General features: G+C 34.6%; 1 protein-coding gene across 1 annotated transcript in view; it reads right to left on the reverse strand.

Moving 5' to 3' along the window:
• The window catches only part of KCNH7 (potassium voltage-gated channel subfamily H member 7), a 488,362-nt gene that overhangs the window by 442,643 nt on the left and 20,530 nt on the right, over positions 1 to 25,189 (reverse strand). The gene's annotated exons all lie outside the window — the stretch shown is intronic.

Here is a 25,189-nt window from a genome sequence, read left to right on the forward strand (position 1 = left end):
TAAAAAAATTAGGCAGTATGAATAAATTCTTCTTCTAAAATGTTTTTTTACATATTGTTTTAAAACATGTAATTTTTTAAATTAAAAATAGAAAAATGTCCTATAGAATGTACTGATGGAAGAACTGTAATGATCTTTACACTCTTGTTTTTTCTTATCAAGTACTTAATATGTGCTAGGAACTATACTGTGAATGAATGAAAAGTGGCTCCCATCCATAAGGATTTGAGATTCAATAATGGAGACAGAAATATAAGTGGTAACTTTAAAGTTGCTATGGGAGACCAGACATCATATTTTATCTAACAGGTCATGTGTCTGGGATCTGCTACTTAAGAGTGCAACTCTTGTAAAGAAACTCTGAATGGCCATTTAAGATGAATACTGATGAATTATTTCCTTTTTTATTGTAGTAAAGACATTTAATATAAGACCTATCTTCTTAAAAATGTCAAGTGTATAACACAATATTATACCACAGGCAGAATGTTGCACAGTGGATCTCTAGAACTTATTCATCTTGCTTGATTGAAACTTTACACCCCTGATTAGCAACTCCCCACTTCCCTCTCCCTGCTCATCCCCTGGCAACTACTATTCCATTGTTTGTTTCTATAAGTTTGACTATTTAAGATATCTCATGTAAGTGGAATCATACAGTATTTGCCTTTCTGTGACTGGCCTATTTCACTTACCATACTTTCCTAGAAGGTTAGTTCATGTTGTTAGACACTGCAAGACCTCCTTGTTTTTGAAAGCTGAATAATAGTCCACCGTACATACAAGCTACATTTTTCTTTATCCATTCATCCATTGATGATATTTAGAGTTTTCCACATCTTGGCTATTGTGAGTGATGAATGAACATAGGAATGTGAATATCCTTTCAAGATCTTGATTTCAATTATTTTGGATAAATATCCAAAAGTGGGATTGCTATATCATACATAGTTATATTTTTAGTTTTTTGAGGAAACTTTATACTGTTTTCCACAGGGCCTGCTCCATTTCACATTCCCACAAACAGTGCACAAGTGTTCAAATTTCTCCACATCCTTGCCAACACTTGCTATTTTTTGTTTTTTTGATAATGGCCAATGTTCTTGGTTTGCTTTCTTATCTCCCACCCTGTCCCCAAATAAAATTTAGTTCCCAATCAATGACAGATTATTCCAGTATCTCAAATTCTAGTCAGATAAAAGAAGTTTAAATGGTCTCTAATTCAACAAAAATACAATGGAAAGAAATGGAAATAGTAGAAGATTCTTGGTAGAAATTCTCAATATTGTCCTTGGAATAAAATGAGTTGACTGTTAATGCTTTGTTGGTGATTTTCATCCATGGGCCTATAAGAAATGTGTTCTCTCATCAAGTTTGCTGTTGGGTGAACAGATTTAGTTATATATCTATTACCAAAGACTTTCTGGGTGAAGACCCACTGAAGAAATATCTTTTATTTTTTAAGTACTAGGGAGAGCTTTGCTTCCCCTGAGAAACAGATGTTTTCTCCTTTTTAACTGGCCCTTTCTACATTTTTCTTAAGCTGTGAAGAAATTCAGTGCCAAATTCTATGCTCAAATATAGCAACCGAGGGATCTGAATGGTCTCTATATTATTTTTCTCTCCGTAAATTTTCCATTTAATTTTTGGAAAAAGTAAGTTCCTGTTTTAATTTTTGGGAAAAAAGTATTATATTATTGAATTGCACACATTTTCTGCTAATAATACATTATATGTAGAATGACATGGAACATAAGTCATAATCAATGAATTAATATTTTCTTAAAGATTAGGTAAACATCGGATTTCCCGTCGTGGCGCAGCGGAAATTAATCTGACTAGAGATCATGAAGTTGCGGGTTCGATCCCCGGCCTTGCTCAGTGAGTAAAGGACCTGGCATTGCCATGAGCTGTGGTGTAGGTCGCAGATTCAGCTCAGATCTGGCATTGTTGTGGCTCTGGTGTAGGCCAGCAGTTAGAGCTCTGATTAGACCCCTAGCCTGGGAACCTCCATATGCCACGGGTGAGGCCCTAAAAAGACAAAAAAAAAAAAAGATTAGGTAAACATCAATATCATCAATCATTATAACCCATGCTTAAATATGTAGAAGACTGTTTTGTGTGTCATTGTAAATAGTTATAAGTAACTTTTCTTATTTGATTAAACAGTTCTTTTCAAAAAAGTACCTTCATAAAATTCATCTGAAATCACAAGGAAGAGTATATAAATAGGAAAGTCCCTTTTTTCCCTAAAATACTTAAAACATTTTGAGGCTAAAAGGATACCAAGAGCCAAATTTCAACCAATTTGTGAATCATAACAAAGCACAGGTGCAGCTGGAACAAACTGCTGTCATAAAAGAGGACATTTTCATTTTTGGTAAAACAATTTGAGTGTCTGGTTTTCATTTCAAAGTCTCTGAAAGTCCAGAGCATCATCAATTATACATTTGCCTTTTCTATATTTCTGTACCACCTAAGCTTATCTAAGTGTAAGGGAAAGGGCTTTGTATGAGAAACATAAAATACTTTGTTTCACACACACACATGTGTGTATATATATATATATATACACACATTGTGAACTGAAGTTTGGCACTTGTCATCAGCCTCTACATGGATAAATCATGAGCCACTGCAGCTGCCAACCCACAGCACCCCCTGAGCAGAGCAGGGTGGAGATCAGGAGTGAGGAACTCTGTGCTCTGGGAAACTGGAAGAAGAGGTCTTCAGACAGATATTTTTAGGAAACTTTACATGCCCAATTCTTGCATCTCCTCATATCTAGAAAAACACTAAAATCCTTTATGGTGATGTTCACTCCTTGTAGTAACCTAATAGTAACCTTCACGAGACTAGCAACAAACTTTTGTAAAATGTGTGCATGTCTGCATGCACCTTCCCCTCACCTTTATCACATTCACTGACATTATTTCCCCCTCCCTCTTTGGGGCGGTCATTTCAGTCATCTGAGAATGCAGCCACCTCCAAGGCTGAGTTGATGAGCCCTCCCCCAAGGGCTGTGAAAACTCAGGATACTGGCCCCAATAGCTGAGAGGCATATCAAAGGAATGATTTCAGTGAGCCTAGACCTCTTTTGTTCCTGCTAATTGTCCTTTTTTGCAAAAACTCATATATCCTAGTTCCCTCCTCACCTCACCTCCTGGGAGAGGTTTCTCAGGGCTACCTGAGATACTGTCTTCCAGGCTTAAGTCCTAATTTTGCCCCAAATATAACTTAGCTCTCAACTTAGCTCTTAACTTTTTTTTAAGTTGACACATATATACATACCATGCATATCTGTATGTATATGTACAAATACATGATAAGTAACTACTCAGAATAAGAGCTTGCCTAGGGCTTTTACCAGATAGTTTTACCGCAAGTCATGCAGAACATTAGCATTTTAATATTTTTATTGTACATGCTATTATCACCTATGTTAATTAGTTTGTTTCTTTCACCCATCATCTCCAACTTAAAAACTTTAAAAGAGTTTAACTCTAGGATACCTCAAGCTCTGATTCCAAACACTCCATTAAGTGCCCTTTGAAGTATTTAAACCTGTCTGTCATGGAAAAAGAGTATTATTTCTCTATTACCTACTCAAAATGGAATTGAGTATTATTGAGTCAAATACCACATTTTGAGAAGGTATTAGTCATACACATGAACAAGAATAACACTTGTTAACATTAATGAAGAGAAAAGCTTCAATAGCTATTATTATTCCTTACACTTTAGATTATGAAATACAATAATCATCAATGTTTACATGGATGTTCCATGCCAAAATGCTGGCTTTGGATACCTTCATAATATCTAAAGCTCTTTGAAGAACTCTGAGCTTTAGAGGTAAAAGTAATTTTGTGTCCTCATATGTGCATCCTGTTTATTTAAAAAAATTGTCTTATGTGTTGAGAATAGTGTTTGGAAAGGCAGGCTTTAGGGTGATGGTAGTTAACAATAGAGTTCTTACTGGATTTTCCTTGTAAGAAAGGGAAATTATATTCAAGTAGTACATGCATATACTGACTTTTTATTTTATACTTTAATGTAAAATTCACATTTTATTTCTTTTAAATCCCTATTTGGGTTTATGTGAGGATAAAGAAAAGTGTTGCCCATTTTTCAAAGAAAGAAAAATTTTATTTTGATGTATCTGAAACTTGAAATGAGTAGATACGTTTAGAAAATAGGTGTACAATATTCTATAGACTTGAATAAAACCATCCAAAAAACAGGTAAACAATAAAGAAGTGCATTATTGGGAATTTAGAATAACAAAACAGACAAGCTTTCTCTTCTTAATATACAGACTTAAATATTGAAGGTGCTAAAATTAACAGCAGGGATAGCCAAAAAAAAAGTAATTTTCTTTTTTTAAATTTATACAGCAAAACCTGGAATAAAAAAATCAGTCACATTCTGAAATAATTTCTTAAAACACCCTTTTTCTTTACCAAGAATGTCACATCCAAAATAATTTAGCACCATAAAAGTTACATAATCATTCTGACATTCTCAAAAAGCAACACAATGGCTTTTTTTCAAAACGGATGAAACATACTGGAGTGCCTTAAAACTAACATATTATCCCATTCAGCAATTCTTCTATGTACACTATGAAAAGCAAAAAAGCATTGTGGTTGATTAGACTCACTTACATAACAATAAACCAGGAGTTGTTTAAAAATGCTAAGCAGTAAATTCCATTAAGGCAACTGATAATTAAATATTAAATCAGGAAAATCCCTATCTAGAGGTCTTCCTGAAGACTAATGATTTAATACAAGAAGCTACTGAAAGAAGGAGCCAAGATTGTACTTTAATGAGTTCCTTACAGCCTCAGTGCTTAAGTATGACCTTATAGTTAGTTAATCAACTAAATACCTGTTGACTTACTGATATCTCAACCTATTAGTGAATTTTATTCATCAGTAAGCAAGAATACTATATTCTAGTACAAAAATATATTCCAGTGGTTCCAGTGGTTCCACAGACATTAGTGTATCAGAATCCATGGGGGTGGGGTGCCCAAATTAGAGACTTCTGATTCCTGCTTCCAGAATTTCTGATTCAGCTGGAGTGGGGCTGGAGAATTTACTTTTGTAATAAGATTGCCAGGTGAGGCTGATAAAGTTAGTCTAAGACTACTTTGATAATCACTTTTCTGGTTTAATAAATTTCTAGTTTCTCTTCCAAAGAATGAGAGATAAAGTATCACAAATTTCCCAACACTCAAGTGAATTGGGAAAACCTAAGCTATTACAGGTTAGGTAAAGCTGTCAGTAGCACTACAGCTAAAGGGCAGTTTTATATACTAGCTGCTAACACTAAACTCTACAGAAGCTTCTGAATTAGAATCTTTAAGAGCAAACAACTTTTGTTCTTTTCTGTCACAAGCTATCCTTCCTCGCCCAGGTCACATTTTTAAGCCCAGTTTGACTTATCTGAGGCTGCATTTCCTTCTCAGTGTGGTATTTTTACTTTAGCCATCTTCTCTATATGAGTATTGTCCAACATAAATAAACTGAATGTCCTAAGTATAATTTTAAATTTTCTATTAGCTACAGAAAAAAAAGTTAGAAAGAAAACAGATGATATAAATGTTAACAATATATTTTAACTCATCAAAAATATTGTTTCAACACATAACATATACAAAAATTGTTAATGTGATTATTCTACTGTTTTGTATTAAAGCTTTGAAATTTAGTATCCATTTTATACCTAATAGCACAGTTCAATTCGGATGCTAAATTTTTAGTGGTTTAAGTTAAAATATAGTTTGGAGTTCCCCTCGTGGCTCAGCAGAAACAAATGTGACTGGCATCCACGAGGATGCAGGTTCAATCCCTGGCCTCACTCAGTGAGTTAGGGATCCTGAGTTGCCATGAGCCTGGTGTAGGTCTTGAAGACATAGCTGGAATCCCGCATTGCTGTGGCTGTGGTATAGGCCAGCGGCTACAGCTCTAATTTGACACCTAGCCTGGGAACCTCCATGTGCCATGGATGCGGCCCTAAAAAGATTAAAAAAAAAAAAAAAAGCAGTATTTAAACTGCTTCAGGTTTACTTAAATCTAATAAAAACACAGAAAATAAAAAATGCAGTTTCTCAATCATACCAATCTGATATTCAAGATCCTGCTAGCTACATATGGTTAAGTGGTTGCCATAAAGGGCAGTTCTATATGTTTAACAACCACATATATATGTTTCTTTTGGCAGGAGACTTAGGAAGGCCTTGAAACAGGTGATTATATTAGACAAATTCCTGAGCCTCCAAAGTAGCCCACAAGTTCTACTGAATGTAGCAGAGGAAGAACAGGACAGCTTGAAGAGGAGCAAATCTCAGTGATGTGATGTCACCAAGCCAGAAGAGGGAGAACTCCATCCTCTATCCTTGAAATTACCTTTTGTTCAAATAATAATATAGCAAGGTTGAAAGTATAAAATTCAATGATCCCATACAACTTACTTTTTAATTGTATTTATTATTCTTAATTTCCCAAAGATTTCTATTTTGAAAACTAGATTCTAACTTGAATATAATTTTACAATTTAAATATCACTAATAAGATAGCCAGTTTATTTACAAATAAAATTCTAAACTTCTCTACAGACTTCTTCAGAAGGAATAGCTGAATTGTTAAGAATTTGTATCAATTTTAGATCAATTTCCTTGAGGGATTTAATTTGTTAATATAATTTGAGAGAAAGAAAGAATAGGAATTTGTTTTTGGCCACACCCATGGCATGCAGAAGTTCCTGGGCCAGGGATCAAACCTGTGCCACAGCAGTGACCTGAGCCACAGTGGTGACAATATCAGATCCTTAACCTGCTAGGCCACCAGGGAACTCCAAAAGTAGGAATTTAAAAATACTTTTGGAATAGCTGCCATTGACAATATGCTTACAATAAACTTAAGGCATCTGTACTGACTTACTTCCATGCGATATTTTAAGTATAACATTGGATTTAACTCTCCACTTATAAAGGTTTACCATCCCTGTTTTATAGATGAGGAAAATGCCATTTAAAGGATGTAATTTTCTCAAAGACATAGAGATAGTAAATGTATCTTTTCTGCCTGTGGACAAGCCTAAAGTCTTTCTTTTTTCTTTTTTTTTTTTGTCTTTTTGCTATTTCTTGGGCTGCTCCCGCGGCATATAGAGGTTCCCAGGCTAGGGGTCTAATCGGAGCTGTAGCCACTGGCCTACGCCAGAGCCACAGCAACGTGGGATCTGAGCCGCATCTGCGACCTACAACACAGCTCACGGCAACGCCGGATCGTTAACCCACTGAGCAAGGGCAGGGACCGAACCCGCAACCTCATGGTTCCTAGTCGGATTCGTTAACCACTGCGCCACGACGGGAACTCCTAAAGTCCTTCTACTGTAAAAACCTATACCATTATCTCATGGAATTTCACTTTGTGAAGACCATTATTCACATGCCAATAATCTGGGAACCAAAATTATTGTTATAAATTTCATTCTAGTCAGAGAACTACCTCTGGAATCATAGTGCCTAAAGAGAACAGCTTTTACATTGCTATATAATTGACAGAAAAATATTTAGAGCAATTTAAAAAAAAAAGGAATTTACTGAAATTGGACCCAAGCTAGAGCTGCACTTCAAATCATGGGTGCTCTCTTTCCTCATGCCCCTTGTCTTCATTCCTTGGTTAACAGACCCGTGGGCTGTTACACATTCAGTAGACATACTGAGGGTCTCCAGTTACCTCCAAAAAAAATTCCAAAAATACTTAAAAATCAAAGTAACCTCATTTTATTTTCATCTCCCTCAGCATTGATTATACTATTTCTGGGAATTCCTAAATTTACAGACATGATACTTCTAATAGCACTGCCTCAAAGAATTATGCAGATTTATAAAACCATTCTAAACTAATTCTAAGTTTGGGTAACTCAATTTTAGGAATAACAGCTTGTCTCTTCATACTTCATTTTGAATAGAAGGGTTTTTGCATGAAGATAATAAAATGCTATTTATAACTCACAACTTACTGAGTTCTTACTATACCCTCTGTTCTGTGATACCAGAAAATAGCAAATGCCCTTGAATTGTAACTGACATAAATTGTTACTGTAGTTTACAGACTTCCTTATCTCAGTAATTCATGGGTAGAGAGCAGGCAATTACCAGTGAGCTGTCATTACTGTCAATAAAAAAAGGAAATTATTTGGCTTTGTAGTCCTCAAATTTAGCTATTCAGTATTAAAATTTGCATTGTGATTTAGGACATTCTCTTAAGGTCATCAATGGAAGAAATACTAGTAGTCTGAGACAATATAGGTTGTCCTAATAAACACTTTGTATTCCATTAGATACTCATACCATTGGCAATACTAGATGTTTGAATGGAATTTGTGGTTTCAGTAAAATTAAAATTATGGGAATAAGGAGTATTGTTTTTTAATGAGGTCAAAATAGGGAATGAGTAAATAATTAGTAGTAGCTAGATTAACTCTCAAAACAAACTGAAAGTACTATGTAAACTGGTTGATATTGACCATAATATAGAACACTATGAAATCTATGTGTTTAAAAACATTATATAGGAAATCAGGAGTTCCCATCGTGGCTCAGTGGTAAATGAACCTGACTAGTATCCATGAAGACGTGGGTTCAATCCCTGGCCTTGCTCAGTGGGTTAACCATCCGGTGTTGCTGTGAGCCGTGGTGTAGGTTACAGACGTGGCTCAGAACCCGCTTTGCTGTGGCTGTGGCATAGGCCAGCAGCTACTTCTCCAATTTGACCCCTAGCCTGGGAACCTCCATATGCCACCACAGGTACAGCCCTAAAGACACAAAAGACAAAAAAAAAAGACAGAAGGAAAATCGTTAAAATAAGAAACCATAGTATTAGAAATAGAAATTATAGCACAGAAATAAAGTTTAATTCCAGAAATTGAACTGTATGGAAAGAGAACATAAGAAGCTGTAGTAATAGAAATGTAATAGATGAATAATAAATGTTCTCATGGGATAAGAGTTTTAAAAAAATGATAGAAAAAAAAAACATAAAATATTTACTTCTAAATGTTCATTTTAACAGTAAGTGGGGATTCAGAAAACAAGCTTTGGGGTTTATTTGCATGTGTAAAACCTAAACTCTAACAGCCCTCTGCAAGTTGAAAATAAAGAAGACATGAAGTGAAGAAGTGAGTTTCAATAGTCTATATACTATGGACCTTGAAACCACTTACTGTTTATATTCTTTTCATTCATTCATCTATTGTTTTTTCCTATTTATTTACTTAAACAGGCTTTATTTTTTAAAGCAATTTTAGGTTCACAGCAATATTGAGTGAAGGTATACAGATTTCCCATGTTTCCTCTGCTCCTGGGCACTCATAGCTTCTTCCATCTTCAACATCCTTTATTAGAGTGGTACAATTGTTACAACTGATGTACCTACCTTGATACATCATTGTCACTCAGAGTCAATGGTTTACATTAATGTTTACTCTTCCTGTTGTGCATTCTATGGCTTTGGGTAAATGCATGATATATATCCACCATTCCAGTATCATACAGGGTATTTTCACTGTACTAAAAATCTTCTATTCCCTGGCTATTCATCCCTCCTTCACTTTTAACCTCTGACAACCACTGATCTTTTTACTCTATCCATCGTTTTGTCTTTTCCAGATGTCACAGAGTTGGAATCAGAATATGGTAACCTTCAGAGGCTGTCATCTTTCACTTAGTAATATTCACTTATAGTCCTTCCATGTGTTTCATGGTTTGATAGCTCATTTCTTTTTAACACTGAATAATATTCCACTGTATGGATGTACCACAGTATATATATATCACTCATCCACTGAAGGACATCTTGATTGCTCCCAAGTTTTGATCATTATGAGTAAAGTTGCTATAAACATCCATTTGCAGGTCCTTCTGTGAACAAGTTTTCAATTCCTTTGGATAAATACCAAAGAGCATGATTTTTGTATCACATGATATACAAGTCTGATATTCATTTCTTAGTAAAATGAGCAATGATAGTTATTACAGGAGTCATAAGTACTGAATAAAGCTTTACCTTCAACTAGGTTGAGTTAAATACCAATAAAGTGTTGACTTTATTTGAGGAAGAGGCAGAACAAAAATTTCTGAAATGTCATTCCGATATTTCTTAGTACTGTAAGTTAAAGGAATAACATCTTCTGAAAAAATATAGTTCTTAATAAATTCATATTGTAAGAAAAAAGAGGATAAAGAATGTCAAAAGACATATAAACATCATAAGTATAAAATGAAAGTATATAAAATATAAGAAAGTGCCAAATGCACCATTTTGCTTTCCCATCATTAAATGAGTGAGAATTCCTATTGTTCCACATCCTCACCAGCATTTAGTAGTGTCTGTGTTCCAGATTTTTGCCATTCTAATAGGTGTGTAGTTGTATTAATTTTCATTTCCCTTATTTTCCATCTCTGTATCTTCTTTGGTAAGGTGTCTGTTAAGGTCTTTGGCCTATTTTTTTATTGTTTGGTTTGTGATCTTATTGTTGTGTTTTTAGAGTTCTTTGAATCTTTTGGAAAAATGTTTCTATCAGATGTGCTTTTGCAAATGTTTTCTCTCAGTCTGTGCCTCTTTTTTTTGTTTTGTTTTGTTTTTGTTTTTTCATTCTCTTTACCGTCTTTTGAATAGCAGATTATTTTTTATTTTAATAAAGTCCAGCTTATCAATTCATTTTTCTTGGATCATACCTTTGGTGTTACATATAAAAAATCAATGCCTAACCTAAGGTCATCTAGATTTTCTTCTACGATATCTTCTAAAAGTTGTAGAGTATATTTGTTGTCCATTTAAGTGTGTGACTCAATTTGCAATAGATTTTGTGAAGGGTGTAAGGTCTGTGTCTAGATTCTTTTTTTTTGCAAATAGTTGTCCAGTTGCTTCAGAACCATTTGTTGAAAAGATTATCCTTGGAGTTCCTGTTATGGCTCAGTGGTTAATGAACCTGACTAGTATCCATGAGGATGTGGGTTTGATTCCCGGCCTTGCTCAGCCGGTTAAGGATCTGGTGTTGCCATGAGCTGTGGTGTAGGTCACAGACGTGGCTCTGATCTGCTTTGCTGTGGCTGTAGGGTAGGCTAGCAGCTACAGCTCCAATTCAACCCCTAGCCTGGGAACCTCCATATGCCACTGGTGTGGCCCAAAAAGACAAAAAAAAGAAAGAAAAAGAAAAGACTATCCTTGTGCCATTCGATTGTCTTTGCTATTTTGTCAAAGATCCATTAGCTTTATTTGAGTCTATTTCTAGGTGTCTGTCCCACTAATCTATTTGTTTGTTCTTTTGCCAATACCATATTGCCTTTTACTGCAGCTTTATAGTAAGTCATGAAGGGAGGTAGTGTACATCCTCCAGCTTTGTTCTTCAATATTGTGTTAGCTCTTCTGGTCTTTTAACTCTCCATGTAACCTTTATATCAGTTTTTTGATATCTACAGAATAACTTACTGAGATTTTGATCAAGATTATATTAAATCTATAGATCAAGTTTGGAAGAACTGATATCTTATCCATGAAATATATCTCCATTTATATTTCTTCTTTGACATCCATTCTATTTTTTTCAATAAATATTCCATGAATGGCTAATACATGCCAGACACTATGTAAGGCTCTGGATCCATGATAGTCTTTATCCCACAGAACTTTTTATTATGGAAGGAATTCATAAGAAACTAGATAAAAAGAGTTATTTTTTAAGGTGTAGAGCTGGATTTCAAAGGAAGATAAATAAGACACTTTTTACTTTACACTATATAGTCAGCTTGGTCTTTTTTAACTAAATTTTTATTATTAAGATACATATTTATTATTATTTTAAAAATATATTTTTAACTTAGAAACTGTCAATTACCATGAGAAGATCATGTCAAGAGGAAACCTAACGATGGAGTACAAATCTTAACAGATTTTGAAAATGTGAGCCACTGTCTTATACTCTATTTCTCAATTTGCTTCCATTTTGAAGTGCACCATACATACTCATGCACACAAACATGTACATGAATACATGTGCATAGTTATACACGTGTATGTAATTCTATTTTTCATAAAGTAAATTTGGAATTTGTTTTCAGTACTTAAATACAAGCAGCTATACAACAGAAAACAATAGGGAGAAGGACTCTGGGTGGTGAGATACAGCAGCTGGTAGTTGAATTTCGCTCAAGATAATCCATTATGCTAGTCCTAACATAGATAGCCTAGTGTTCGCTCTGCAAAGCTCAGTGCTTGGAGGGTGAGGGATGTCTGTACACATTAGTGATCATCCATAATCTCATAACAGATTTTTTTCTAATCCACTAATAATTGAATTCTGCAGACAAATCTGAGTCATCATTTGGACGGAATCATTTTTGAGATCCATCATTAACCAAGAGTTAGTTTAACTTAAAGATGATTATTATAATTGACTATAGATGATATAAAACTGAATCAAAGCCCTTTTTGTAAAAGAAAATGCAAAGAAAAAAATTTACCTGGCTACTGTTTCCACCCTTTTCTCTGAGGCCATCTGAATATGATTTTAAACTTGTTATTTTATACATCTGACATTTATATGTCTTTTGACAGTCTTTATCCTCCTTTTTCTTACAATATGAATTTATTAAGAACTATATTTTTTCAGAAGATGCTATTCCTTTAACTTACAACACTAAGAAATATTGAAATGGCATTTCAGAAATTTTTGTTCTGCCTCTTCCTCAAATAAGGTCAATGCTTTATTGATATTTAACTCAACCTAGTTGAAGGTAAAGCTTTATTCAGTACTTATGACTCCTGTAATAACTATCATTGCTCATTTTACTAAGAAATGAATATCAGACTTGTATATCAGAAGCAAAATTTTCTAGAAATATTTTAGGGAGCACAATAAGACCACTGGATATTTTAAGAATTAAAGCTTAAGTATCTTTTTTTAGTATACTCAAGATAACCCAGGTCTAACAATTTCTCATCACATACACATTTCTAGATATTCTTGGGGTAGTAAATCTATAAACTAAAGATAATCTTCAAATGGTCCATATCAATTGAGGGGAGCATAGGTAATCTGGAACTAGAATAAAATTAACTGATATATATTTGATTCTATTAAAGATTTTTTATAATTTTTGATTATATACATTCAAAGATGTATTTTGTAGATTATTCTCACCTATTCTTACAATATATATCTACAATCTAATAATAACAATTTATAATAAATTTATACCATACTATTCATATTAGTTGAATAAACTAAAACCAACAGAGGCTATGATTTTATCAGACTGATAGAAAATAAATTTATAATGCTAAGAACACATCACTGAAATGAGGAAAAAAGTGAATAAGGAGGTCAAGATGTGAAGTAGGCCTCAGTAGAAAGGTCAATCAGAAATATATCATCACATAAAAAGTTACCTGTTACCACATACATATATATGAGAAATATTTAAATATTTATGCTGCTTTAGTTTGATGGTAGAGGTAAGCTAATAATAGGAAAGTTATGTTTACATTCATGTTTATTTACCTCACCCATCTTTAGCCTTTGTATCTGCTATCAGTCTCTATGAGCTTATATCATCTAATGGTTGCTAGATAACTTATGCCAGCAGATTCCACTCTTGGAAAACTTGATGAGTAAAAAACTATTTCTTTAGATTTAAAATGCTTAACAGACATGATTTTATGTGTGTCACTTTCCTTTTAATCTGCATATATCATAGCACATAAAGTCGAAAATGAATTTAAATTTAGTTCTAAAATCTGATGCAATATGTGCCTCTAAAACTTAGTGTCCTAGTTTATCTTAAAATATAAAACCTTCCTTCAGCAAATTAAAAAAAAAAAAATAGCATCTCATAATTGGTCAAATAACTAGCTACACCAAAGGGCAAACCACCACTTTTTCAAAAATAATGATGAATTACCTTAAAACATTTTCTTATTATTTCAGAAATTTTTATTTTTAAGTAAAACATTTTAAAATCAATTTAATTTGGTATAATCAACCTTCAGATTTGGTGGCAGCAAATCTTCTGAGGAAAGACTCTCCTACAAAGGAAATAGGATATCAAAGTTGATTGTATCTCTTTGCTCTCTAGAACCTTAGAGAGTCAGGCATTGTGTACCACACTGGGAGATAAGAATATGAAGGCATCCATAATTTTTTCATTTATTGTTTGTTAGACTTTGTCCCAAGCATAATACTTAGAAAACTGTGTCTAATAGGTAATTGGCATAATCATAAAAGAGTAGCAGGAGACCAGAGAAAGGATTATAGTTGAAAATATTATGAACACATAGAAAGGAAACCAAGCAAGAAATGTAATGAAATGGTTATGTACTGGGACAGGATATCTAACAACCTGTATTCACTGGACATCTAGTATATGCCAGAGGTTTTCGCAAGTATTCTCATTTTATCCTTTTGACAATTTTCTGAGATGTTAAGGATTTTGCCCAAGGTCATATGACTTGCAAATAGCACAGCTAAGATTTGTATTTAGACTTCTGAAACTAAGTACTTTTCATATTATCTTACAGATTCAGCAATTGGAAAAGTGAATTAATTATTACCTACTATCCTATCAATTTAAAAAGTACATGATATCTTTGTTTTGACTACTTAGAGTACTATAGGAAACACACTGTTATCTTTAATTGGATTACAAACTAGATATTAAAAAAAGATAAAATTTACTACTGTTAAAAATGCTGCAAAATCAGGAAAGGATGATGGGTCATCTTGTGTAGAATCTCTTGGGTTGGAAATGTGGCCTTTTAGAGGACCATAAGATCTTCAAGAGCCACAGCTGGCAGAGATGTCTCCTCATTAGAAGATACTTGAATTAGAAAAACATGAATGAAAACTCGGAGAGTTCTTGTACTTGTAGGCCAGAGGTAGACTAAGGATAGAGTATGAAGAGGTGAAATATAAGAGAAGCTGAACCACTTCAAACTATGAGTTCTTGACGGGATAATAAATTTAGAGGCTCAGAAGTTTCATATTTTAAAGGAAATAAAATAGAAAAATGAGAGTAAATGTAGTACATGTAAATATTGTTTCAAGAAACTTGTTTCAAATATGTGCATGTACAGCAGAGTGTGTGTGTGTGCACGCACTAAGCTGCAATATAACTTTTTTCCTGGTTATAGCTAAAAGTGTTTGATAAACATTAGGCGGTAGAGTGGAGTTAATTTATGGAAGACCTGGAAACTTAACATATCAACAGAGACTTTGTACAGAAAGAAGAAACAAATGGGAGGCCCTTAAATATTTTGAAAAGGGATACAGTGAAAACAGGGCCAAAGAGAGATCAAACTGGCAGTAAAACATAGGGCCCAAGTGGCATAAAGCTGAAATAACCAGTAGGCATTAAGAAATGGTACTTTTGTAGTTCCCGTCGTGGCTCAGTGGTTAACAAATCTGACTAGGAACCATGAGGTTGTGAGTTCGATCCCTGGCCTCGCTCAGTGGGTTAAAGATCCGGCATTGCTGCAAGCTGTGGTGTAGGTCACAGATGTGGCTCAGATCCCGCATTGCTGTGGCTGTGGCATAAGCTGGCAGCTACAGCTCCGATTCGACCCCTAGCCTGGGAACCTCCATATGCCATGGGTATGGCCCTAGAATAGACAAAAAGACAAAAAAAAAAAAGAAAACAAAAGAAAAAGAAAGAAATGGTACTTAACTATGAGCGGAGAAATAGTTCTATAGGTAGGAACTAAGTTAAACTATAGATGAAAAAAATCAAAATGATAATAAAGAATTACGGTCCAAAGTCAGCTGAAGGTGAGACTCAAAGAAACAATCAGAGGAGAGCACTGCAATATCAAGAAAGATGAGAACAGAGTTGTCTGGAGTATATTCTGAAGGCAGGCTGACCCTGCAGTGAAGATAGCCATGGTGACCTTTGAGAGTACAATTTCACTAGGATGGCCGGGATTCAAAGATTTCTGAGACTCAAGGATGGAAAGGGTACTGAGGAAGTGCAGAGAGAAGGTAGGAAGAAGAAATCTAAGAATTCTTCGGTGGAAAAAAAGAGGATAGGAAAGACAGAAGAGACTACATCTCCTCTCTACCTTCCTTCTAAAATTTAGGCAGTGTCTTTGCATGTTCAGAGTTAAACAGGACAAAGACTATGGAAATAGAAGATTGGAAATGTTTAAGATGAGAAGGTAAATGAAAAAATGTGGTGACCTTTGATAGCTTTTCTGCCCAGAACCCAGGCAAGTCTGGGCATAACTGACATACTCATCCTCAATTAAAAGAAAAGTAAAATAATGATGGATGAAAATTAAAGCCAAATTTGCACTATTCTCCTCTGCCAGTCTTCTTCATGCAGTGAATTTTTTGTATATACAATAGTGCCACTGAACAGTAAGGAAGAAAACTTTATTAGAGGGGCTGTAAAATATTTGGCGGCCATTGGGAGTGATCAGTGAAGCTTAATAAAACTTGGTGAAACTTCTAGCATCTACATATTATTTATTTATTTACTCATTTATTATTTGCTTTTTAGGGAAGAGCCTGCGGCATATAGAAGTTCCCAGGCTGGGTGTTGAATCAGAGTCCTATAGCTGCCGGCCTACACCACAGCCACAGCAATGCCAGACCAAGCTGTGTCTGTGACATACACCACAGCTTACAGGTAAAGCCAGATCCTTAATCCACTGAGTGAAGCCTCGGATTGAACTCACGTCCTCATGGATACTAGTCGGGTTCATTACCACTGCGCCATAAGAGGAATTCCACCTTCTAACACCTTTAGATCAGCACTGTTCCATTCACTCTTTTCCAGCTGTTGGTGGGAAAAGCTATATAGGCACAGAGAGCCTGAATTATCTCCCATCCCACTATAAACCACTGCTCATCCAGCTTTACAAGTATAACAATTCACCTGAATTCTTTTAAGTCCATTGTAAGGAAAATATGATTTTAATATTTGCATTCTTTTATGTTTTTACACACCAAACATGACAAATATTTTATAAACCACATCCTAGCATTATGTAGAAGAAGAAATCAGACTTACAGTGAACTGTCAGTAATATCATCTCTTTCAAGAGTTTTAATAACTTGTAAACTTCATTTACTAAAAAATCTCTAAGCAGTTGTAATAAAGTAATTCACAAAAATTCCTAAACCTTTTTCTTTGAATAGCTATTATTGAGACAAATTCAGGTATTCTGTAACAACACAGCTACAGTAAAAGAAACTGTGAATCATTTCATCAATACATTTTTTTTTTGGTCTTTCTGCCATTTTCTTGGGCCGCTCCCGTGGCATATGGAGGTTCCCAGGCTAGGGGTCGAATCGGAGCTGTAGCCACAGGCCTACGCCAGAGCCATAGCAACTCGGGATCTGCGTCTGCAACCTACACCACAGCTCAGGGCAACGCCGGATCCTTAGCCCACTGAGCAAGGCCAGGGATCGAACCCACAACCTCATGGTTCCTAGTTGGATTCGTTAACCACTGAGCCACGACAGTAACTCCCATCAATACATTCTTGATAAAAAAGAATTTAAAATATGAAAACCTATTATCTCACATATGAATGATACAGTCTTTCACATTCCCTCCCAATAACTCCCTCCCCAGTATGACTACTCTAGTGAATTTTCTGTAGGAGTAGAGAAAGATATTTGCCACCCTAAGCTTTCCTAATGGAGAGTTGCACTCAAGAAGAAAAAGCACGTAATAGTACGTAGTCACTAGTAGTCCACATTTCAAGGAATTTTGAAATCCTGGTATAATTAGAATTCTAGTGAATATTAGGAGATAATATTGGACTTAGCTGATAAATAATAGTTTCCTCTCATTCTTGATTTAAACGAAGTCAGCAAACTAGTTACACAGTTTATATTGAGAAAAAAATCCATATATGTAATAAAGAGCATTTCATATTAACACATAATAAGAATGGGGGAGAGGGCAAAATAGGGGTAGGGAATGAAGAGGTACAAAGTATAATATATCAAATAAATAAGTGACAAGTATGTATTGAACAACACAGGGAATAGAGCCGATATTTTATAATAATCATAAATGGAGTATAACCTATAAAAATGTGAACACAATGTTGTATACTTTTAACTTATATAATACTATGCATCAACTATATCTCAATAAAAAATAAGGCATAAGGTAGACGTTCCCCTTGTGGCTCATTGGAAACAAATCCGACTAGTATCCATGAGGATGCAGGTTTGGTCCCTGGCCTAGCTCAGTGGGTTAAGGATCCAGTGTTGCCATGAGTTGTGGTGTAGGTCACAGACACAGCTTGGATCCCACATTGCTGTGGATGTGGTGTAGGCTGGCAGCTGCAGCTCTATTTTGACCTGGGAACTCTCATATGCTGCAGGTATGGCCCTAAAAAGCAATAATAATAATAGTAAGAAGAAGAAGAATGCATAATGTGATATATGTACATGATCAATACATATATGATAATCTGGTAATTACATTCAGTATGGTCATTCCTGTTAATGAAATTCTGAAGTACTTCTGCATACTTTGGCAAACAGTCACTAATCACAGCCCTTTGAACATTACCCACCCCACCTTAGTTGGGCCAGACCTCCAAAATTGCCACATGCTCCCGCTACTATGGGATTATTCCTGATACATCAGGGGGCTTCAGGAACCTATTCCAGCCTAGTCTGGTTGGCTCTCCACTATTCTGGGAAGTAGCCTTTTCTGACGACTAGTGGGCTGTTTGGTTTAAGTCCATGTCTTACAGATCAATTAAAAGTTCATCCCTCTTCTCGTGTTAAGTAAAAAAAACAGCCAGATCATTTTTATGATTCCCAACTTTAGAATCCTTTATCTTCTTAAATACTAAACTATATTTTAGTGGCAGTCATACTGAGTTATAATTAGTTTCTAATGAAAATCCCTAATAAGAATTGTATCAAAAGCTACTTTGATAATGATCTTCTTCTATGTCTAGATTTCTCAAATACTCTGTACAACATAATAATAACTGAGAAAAGGACTAAATTATTGAAATATATTATAAAAGCTCATTTTCCTAATTATTTAGGAATTAAAGAAATGATTTGGGGAAAAAAAACCAAGCCACAGACACATACATCTTTAAATAAAATAGATAATATGACTCATTCAATATTTTATTTATTATTTATTTATTTATTTATTTTGTCTTTTCATGGCTGCATCTGTGGCACATGGAAGTTCCTGGGCTAGAGGTCAAATCAGAGCTGCAGCTGCTAGCCTACACTACAGCCACAGCAATGTGAGTTCCCAGTCACATCTGCAACCTACGCCACAGCCTGTGGAAATGCTGGATCCTTAACCCACTGAGCAAGGCCAGGGATCAAACCTACATCCTCATTGACACTCTGTTGGGTCCTTAACCTGCAGAGACACGACAGGAATTCCTGTTATTTATTCTTTTAAAGACTGAGGCAGAGCTACCTCAACAGCACATATGCACAAGTAAATGTCAGGGTAACAATGATATCTATCAAATGAAAGTAGAGGCTGATGGAATTTTCAAAACTCTAACCAAATACCCTCTCAAGAGATGGAGTTTTAATGAAACTAAATGTTTCATTATTTTCCAAAATTACTCAAATTAGAGTGCAATCAGCAGAGCAGAGCACAGAGGGAAAAAAAATATCATTAACTGGGGTTTCTCTCTTTTTTTGGCTGTGCCCATGACACACCAAAGTTCCCGGGTCAGTGATCGAACCCATGCCACAGCAGCGACAATGCCGATTCCTTAATCCACTGAGCCACCAGGGATCTCCCTAGCTGGGGTTTCTGTAACTGTCCCACCAGTGTCCTCTTAGGCACAACCAGGAGCCAAAAGGGCACTGGACAAAAACAGTCTGCAGGATGGAGTTGCTTTGGATAGGGAGTGATCTCTAAGGACTGTTTTCAATTTCTGAAACTGTACTCAGAAAAACACAAAAACTCCAAAATTTATCTATAACTAGAATGCACTGTCCTCATTTGACTTCTTTTCTCCACAGTGAACATGAATTGCCTCCATGGCATAGATAAGCCTGAATGATATTAGCATTTCATATGGACACAAATACTAACATTCTTTAAAACTATCTGCAACAGCTCATTACCCAAAACTACCTGCAGGAGTTCATAAACAGAATAAATCAGATTCACCAATTCAAATAGATCTGCATTTCCTTTCATTTCTAATGCCCCTGATGCTCTGAGAGATGTGAGTTTCTCTCTTAGGATATTGAAATATCATTTAATGGCAAATACTGATGCCTTACTATTTTAATACACTGTACAAACAATACCATCCTTTCTCAAGTGGCTTAAATCAATTTATAGATTCATACGCTTCATGTATTATATTGGGGAGGAGGAGAATGTCATGAAAGGTTGTTTAAAAAACAGCAAAAGAGCAGATGAAATGCTCAATGAGGAAATAAAGAGCTATATAATTGCTCAAACTCAGTGAGAAATGCTGTTTCAAAGTTCAGGCAGAGTTCTCCTCATCTTCAAGAAAAGGAAACTAAATCTTATTCATACTTATAAGAATACTGCTTGTTTGAGAGCATGAGAAAGAAGACAAGGCTTTTACTACGCAATGGGAAATCCAGCCCCATTTTAGAAACTGGAAGATGGGGCCCTGGTCCTGATGATCAGCTTAGACTTACTGCTTGGCCTTGGTTTCTACATTTGTAAAACTAAGTTTGTTTAAGGAAAGGAAGGAAGGGGGTAGGGAGGGGAGAAAACTGAGGAAAAGAGGCAGGCAGGCAAAAAGCTGGTTAATTAGCATCTTAGGGGCAGCTACTCTGTGCCACTTCCTTGAAAACATTATCGGTGATCCCAGTTTCTTGCCATTTTAAAATTTTGTGATTCTGCAGCAGTTCATCTCTAGGTAGTACTGTGTTAAACTGACTCAAGGGTGAAAATGCCACTATCATTATTATCTTGTTTTCCAAGGCTTAATCTAGTTTCTTCACCAAAGAGATGAGGTGTGGAAGGCAAAATAGGCCCCCCAGTATTAGCTTCCACTTCTAGAAAAGTAAATCTCTTGTTTGGAACAAAGACTTGTTATCTACAGAGGGGAAGTTCTTTCATCTGTGTAACTGTCAATATATGGTTCTCAGATAATAAGATATAATGAATTCCAGTGCTGCTGCCTTTGTTACAGAGACAATTAGTGTGTCCTGTTATCCATTATTCATCACTCTGGCCTCAGCTACAAATAGAACATCAACAGATCTAAGGAATAAATATTCTTCAGACTGAAGAATTCATCTTTCTAGGATCATAGTGTCTAGTCTCAGATAACCCTCTTGAACTTGTGCTTGTCTGAGATTTCATTGGAATGTTTTCTTTTGAGGGGAGGAAGCAGCAGTCTATTGTTTTTTATTCTTTCCATTATTCCCTCATTGCATTGCAACAGTTTTCCTATTTTATTCACTTCTCACTATAGGCTTATATATTTGTTTTCCTTTTACTTCATAATTTTGTTTTCCTGCATTTGAATCTTTTTCTCTTTCTTTCTTCCTTTTTTTTTTTTGCTTTTCTATTTCTGATTTTGCCCCTTGCAATAATTGAGTATTAACTATGAACTTTGTCTTTACACTCTAAAAATCCCATTTTCACAGAAAGTAATGTCCCCAAATAATTCAAGTTTAAAGACCATATATACTAATTTAGTGTTTACTACAATTAAAGGAGAATTTATATCTCATCTCCTTACTTATTCTAAACGTGGCTATTTCAGTTTATAATTAGAGGAATCATATCAAAATGAAGCCTCTGTTTAAACAGTGAAGTTTTAAATATGGCAAACCAAGAGTAGTAACCAGATGAGTAAGTAAAAATTGAGATGTATGATTTTTCCAATAAAGATATAAATATGTATTCAATTCTCTTTAGTGGCCTATCACATGATTAAAAAAACAAAAACAAAAAACAGGATATAGTTCAACTTCCCTTATGACGAATGTAAGAAAATATACTGTCATTAGAAAAATCTTGTGAAACAATGCAATTATATGTGCACTAGGTTTAAGGTGTAGTTTTGAATTGATTTTAAGATATATTAAACATAAACAAGACTAAAAGAAAATGGGAAATACAAAATTTGAGTCAGAATGTCCTGATGGCTTCTGCACATTGGAAAGCAAAGTGCAACTGAGGGATGGCCAATGAGGAAAACTGGTTGCCCTTCACGTCAATGTCAAAGTCAATAAAATGTTAGGTTTGCATCTCTAACAGGTCTATCTCCAGTAGAACAAATAAAATTTTTATTTAAGACATATTTATAAATTCTATAAATATCATCTTTGGGGCTGCCAAATTAACCCCAACATACCTATACATTTAAACATGCTTTCTTTCAACTTTCGAGGATCACTCTATCATTCTAGATTTCAGTATTCTGATGAAGAAGAAAAATGCATCTGACTATATGAGTAGCATGTATATATCCTTTGAATTAAACAATTTTCTCATAAATTTTATGCAAAAACTACCACATGATCCATCAATCCCACTCCTGGACATCTATCCAAAGAAAATCATAATTCAAAAAGATATATATGCATCCTAAATAAAAAATAAATAAATATTGTAAATAAAAGCACTATTTATAATAGCCAAGGCATGGAAGCAACCTAAATATCCATTGATAGAGGAATGGATAAAGAAAATGTGGTACATACATACAATGAAATATTATTCAGCCATAAAATAGAATGAAGTATTGCTATTTGCAGCAACATGGATGGACCTAGAAATCATCATACTGATTGAAGTTAGTCAGACAGTGAAAGGCAAAGATCATATGATATCACATATAGGTGGAATCTTAAAAGAAGGATACATATGAACTTATTTGCAGAACAGAAACAAACTCACAGACTTTGAAAACAAATTTATGGTTATCAAAAGTGATAGTTGGGAGGAGGAATGATGAACTGGGGTTTGGACTGGCATATGCACACTGAGGTATGTGGAATGATTGGCCAATGAGAATCTGCTCTATAGCACAGAGAACTCTACCCAATATTCTGTGATAATCTATGAGGGAAAAGAATCTGAAAGAGAATGTATGTACATATGTAACTGAATCACTGTTGTAAAGCAGAAATTATCACAACACTGTAAAACAACTATACCTCAATAAAACTTTTAAAAATGCAAAAACATCCTACTTAGAAATCCACCCTACCAAAGAAACCCTTTATACCACTCTTGTTTCCTTTCTTCACTGCCCTTTTTTTTTTTTTTTTGGTAGAACTCTTTGAATTAGCATCTAAGGAAAATATAATGACTCTCATTAAAAATGGTCATTTCTGCCCTTTCCCATAATGTAATCTTGGAAACTACAAGCAGAAATCAATAGAGGGCACCCTCCCCTGAAGTGCTCTCAGATAACTGAAGATCCACTTGTCACTTAAAAATAATTAATACTCTTAAATGAAACTGAGATACCACTCACTAATGGAAGAAAGAATTAAACGCAATCAAATACAGTTTTAAAAAGATGAAATATTGAATTTAAATTATACATTATCAATTTTATAAGGGGTGAAAGTAGATAAAAATAGGCCAACATATAATAAACAGCAGATTTAGTTCCTTCATTGCTAAAATCTGAGAAAATAAACAAAATTAATTGCTAATCAAACACATAACCCTTTTTCCTAAATCATGAAAATAAATCCTGATTGGTTATTCAATATCTTTCAACTTTGAAAAAAAGACAAAAAATGAGTTATGGACTGTGCTTTTGCATTGTTATAATGAAAATCCAACCAGTGAATATTAAATATAATGCTAATTCCCCTATATGTGAAAATATATGCCCAGAATTTAAAGAATATATTTACTTTAATACATTTACTTAGGTCTTCCTGAAGTCTGGGTAAAAATTGTCTGGTTACAGAACAAATATTCTGACTCTGAAAGTAAATTGTGACTTTATTGAATTAAGGTAAAATTTATGTACAGTGAAATGCAAACTGAGGTATATAATTTGTTGAGGTTGGACCAAAATAGAGACTTATATAATCAATACTCCAATCAAGATAGAGAATACGTCCATCACTCCGAAACTTCCATGTTCCCCCTCCTGGTCAATTCCTACTCCCCCCACTTTATAGGTAACATGTTTTAACTTCTATCATCATAGATTAGTTGATTTTCCTAATCTTGAAGTTTACATAAATGGAATTTCTCAGTATTTATTCTTTTATTTATGGCTTTTTTCCCCAACATGTTTTTGAGAACCACTTGCATTTTTTTTTCATATAAGAGTTTGTTCCTATTCATTGCTGTCTGGTGTACCATCAGTAGCTACTATCACAATTTATTTAGCTATTTGCCTGTTGATGAAAACATTCAGGTTGTTTCCAGATGAGGGCTATTATAAATAAAGCTGGTGTAAACAATTTATGCAAATCATTTTCGACATGTATTTCCATTCCTCTTGGATAAAGACCTAGAAGAGGAATTGCTGGATCATAAAGTAGATGCATGTTTAATTTTATAATGAAATATTAAACAGTTCTTCAGTGTTTATACTCCTTTGTAATCCTGCTGGCAATGGATGATAGTCTCAGTTAATCCACATCCTCGCCAACATTTAATGTTGTCAGTCTTTTAATTTTTATCTGTTCTGATGGGTGTTAAATAGTATCTTTGGTTTTAAATTATATTTCCCTTTTCATGTGCTTATTGGCACTGTATATCATTCTTTTGTGAAATATGTATACATTTTGCTCATCCTTTTTATTTGGGTCATTTATCTTTTTTATTACTGATTTGCAGCCACATAATATATTTTTTATATTTTATATCCACACACATATGGAATATAATGTCTTAATCAAATACATACACTGATGATATTTTCTGCAAGTCTGTGTTAATTTTCATATTCTTAATGAACATGGAATTTTTGAAGTACTATGTAAGTTTTGAATTTGATGGTGTACAGTTCATCATTTTTTATTCTTATGGATTGTGCCTTTTGTATACTTTCTTAGAAATCTTTGCCCACTGCAAATTACAAAGATTTGAGTGAAGGGGTTATTTCTAGAAAATTTATAATTTTAACTTTTACGTTTAGGTCGATAAATCATCTCAAATTGTGTGCAGTATAATTTAAGAGTCAGGGTCCAT

Source organism: Phacochoerus africanus, chromosome 3, assembly GCF_016906955.1.
Source record: "Phacochoerus africanus isolate WHEZ1 chromosome 3, ROS_Pafr_v1, whole genome shotgun sequence".
NCBI classification, from domain to species: Eukaryota; Metazoa; Chordata; class Mammalia; order Artiodactyla; family Suidae; genus Phacochoerus; species Phacochoerus africanus.